This window comes from Triticum aestivum, chromosome 4D (assembly GCF_018294505.1).
Source record: "Triticum aestivum cultivar Chinese Spring chromosome 4D, IWGSC CS RefSeq v2.1, whole genome shotgun sequence".
NCBI lineage: Eukaryota > Viridiplantae > Streptophyta > Magnoliopsida > Poales > Poaceae > Triticum > Triticum aestivum.
This window is the reverse complement of record NC_057805.1, coordinates 79,424,185-79,427,631: the sequence shown is the minus strand read 5'-3', so window position 1 is coordinate 79,427,631 and position 3,447 is coordinate 79,424,185.

Below are 3,447 nucleotides of genomic sequence, written 5' to 3'. Positions count from 1 at the left end.
CCCGGTGGCTTGCTTATTAGAAAAGCAATTTTCCATATAGTTGTAGTTCTCAAGTGGGAAATTTAGCAATTCAGCATCTGTTGGATGATCCTACAACATCATTGTTTGAACACAAGTAATTAAAAAAGACGGCATTTCAGCAATGAGGCATCATCATATGACCAAAAGTAACTCATTTCAACATCAGTTCAACAAAAGTAATTGACTACAACATCATGTCAACTATAAAATCTATTCATTTCTGCAACACTAACTCATTTCAACACCGTTTCAGCAATAAGACAACTCATTTCAGCAAGGAAAAAGGGTTGATACATGTGCATGCATACCTGAGTGTGGCCCAAATAGTGTTGTTCTTCTAGAACTATCATCTTCTTGTCATCATCCCAAAGTGCCCCACTTAAACCCTTCAAATAAACAATCCTTGTCCACATATTCCGCCACTTGCGAATATGATTGTGCACTTGAGTAATAGACACGTCATAACCAACAAAAGCAGATATACACTTTGCAACTTTCAATTTTTCAGCCTCTTTGAGTCCTTTGTCAGTCTTGGCACCTCTTGCCACCACCTCTGAAAGACCTTTCAACATCATTGCCGACATAGGCGGAGTCCAATTCATGACCTTGGGGGCCTTCTTGGGAAGAGCACCAACATTTGGAACCTCCAGCACCTCACCATCCATCTACAACATAAACATTCCAGAAGTTAATAACACATTCCAGCACCTAAAATGATATTCCAGCACATAAAAAATGATATTCCAGCAGACAAAAGCATATTTCAGCAGCTCAAAAACATATTCCAGCACATAAATTACACATTTCAGCACCTAAAAATGGTATTCCAGCACATAAATAACACATTCCAGCACCTAAAAATGATGTTCCAATTATCATATTCCAATTTATCATATTCCAATCAACACATTCCAAGCTCCCATGTACAGAAGATAGACAACAAATAAAATCAAATTATCATATTACAACAACAAGGGATGTTCCCTGTTCAAGATCCCGATCCAAGGCAGGAAGGACAGGGGTAGGGGAAGGAAGAGAAGAGGAGAGCAGAGGAAGGGAAGGAGGGGGCGGATCTGCTACCTCTCCCGTGTCAGGGTCTACTCCGGCGGCGGCGGCGACGAGTTGAAGCCAGCCAGGAGCAGGGGCGGGCCGGCAGCGAGTGGAGGCCCGGCCAGGCGCAGGGGTGGATCGGCGGCGAGGTAGACACCTTCAGCAGGGCGGCGGAAGAGGTTGAAGAAGGAAGGGGACCGGCGGCGGGGTAGCTAGCGGGCGGTCACTGGCGGCTAGGTCAGGAGGGCTCGCGTGAGGGGAGGGGGGAGGGGGTCGCGCGAGGGCATGGGGAGGGGTGGTCGTTCGAGGAAAGTGGGTCGGGGGAGAATTTTTCCCTGTGCGGTCTTGGCCTCGCTCGACCTGGCAGGCCTGTGTGGGGTGCTTCGACTCAGCTATGATGAGGGCCTTTTTTGCATCGGTTCGACTATGCTCAAGGGAGCCCATGCACTCTATCAAACAAAGAAAAGTGGGTCGGATAGGGAACTTTTGGGTCTATACACTCTCCATGCATGCTACCAAACACACCCTAAGTGCGGCCACAGGTGCGGCTCTAACTGCCCGTGCACAAGTAAAGGGGTACAAAGAAGGGCCCTATTTTTGTACACCGACAGGAGCCCCTGGGCCTGGGCCACACATAAGCGCGACACATTGTTGGGCTAGGCCCAAAACGGTGCGCGGGCACGCGGGGCTGAGTATTACCGCAGTAACTTCCCATGCCAGTTGCGCTTCCCCACGACCCGTGTTGAATGCGTGACGTGGGGGTCGTGCGTGGAGTGACCGCAGCATGCTTGCGTCACCCTGCGGTTTTAATAGTAAAGAGGCGGCCCGCCCCCCCCCCCCATAAAAATAGAGGAAGCCGCAGGGGCGCGGCTCATTTACTAGGTGGATTCGGGTCGTGGCCATCATGGCATCTGTGCCCCATGATCACGGGGCGCGAAACGGCTGTTCCACTTGCCATCTGAATCCTGGCTCGCCCGCCACGTGTCCCCCATGCCTCAGGGAGGGCAGGCGGTGGACATAGAGGGCAGGGGCTTTAATGCCGGGGCGGGGGGCCGGGCGCCGCTGATTGGAGCAGCGGGTCGGTCCTGTTTACTCATGCCCCCGGCGGCTAGATTGGTTGATTGGGGCGGCCGCCCTTAGGCTTGCTTGGCCCTGTCCCCCTATAAAAAGGGGAGAGGGACAGTGCCTTCCCGCATCCATCCTCTTCCAGTTTGATCCCTTTCCTTCCCTTGTCATGGAGAGAGGGCGCGGTCGTGGCCGTCCTTCTGTGGAGGCGACCAGGTCTTCCTCCCACCAGAGAGCTGCGGCGGTAAAGGAAGAGCCGGACGCCCAAGGTGAAGGCCATGCTCGAGGCAGAGGCGCCGGATGGGGCTGCGGTCGGCGAGGCGGTCGAGGCAGAGGTGGACGCGGAAGGGGGACACCCGCATCGTCATCGTCTCCGTCACCATCTCCTCCACCATCTCATCCTGCTCCATCAAGCGGCCATGTCGGGGACACGATGCTAGAGTTCATCCTGCAGTTGCATGAGCCGCCGCGCAGCCGCCTCCGTCTTCCCGAGGCGTTTGTGAGGGTGCTGAAGATTGACCAGCCACCGAGGTTGTGACTTCACATGAAGGGGTGTTGCAATGGCGACATGTGGGCGAACACGAGGTTCCCCGCCCCTCATGTAATGCTCCTCCGTCGGGGTTGGAAAACATTCGCACGCGCCCACTGCTTGATGAAGGGGCACGTTCTGCTCTTCAAGTTAGTGGAGAGCAACCTGCTCTCCATCAAGGTTTCGGGCGCTCGGGACACAGGTTAGGGTGCTGCGCAGAGAGCTCGACAGACGACGAGAGCTCCTCCTCTAGCGACGGCGACGAGGAGGACAGCGACATCGGCGACGAGGGTAGCGGGCAGGAGGATGACGGGTCCGACTAGGCGTCGGACACACGGTCCCTAGGCGATGCCGGCAGCACCACCATCTGCATCGCCAGGTCCTTGAACTTCTCGGAGTTGCCTCCTTGGGCGGCTGGCGTGGGAAGGCCGGAGAAGACGAAGAAGGCGGGTGGCGGGCCGTCAAGTCGGAGTACGATGGGACCGACGCCTTCGTCTCGTATTGGCGGTCCACTGCCTCATCTTTTGGCTCTTCTCCCGGCACCATCATCACCAACCCTCTTCCGGACGGCCGGCGGGATGTTCTCTTGGTGTCTTCTGCTGCTCGTACCTCGCCTAGGCACTTCTTTTGCCCTTCTGCCATCTTGTTCCATTTCCTGAAGAGAGGGACAAGAAAGGGATTATGGGCATCTTATCTCTTTTTAGTATTTAAGCCCGCGGGCACTTGTTAGATTTAAGCCTTGTAATCCCCTTGCCCAAGCTCACACTCCGTATGAATTGTAC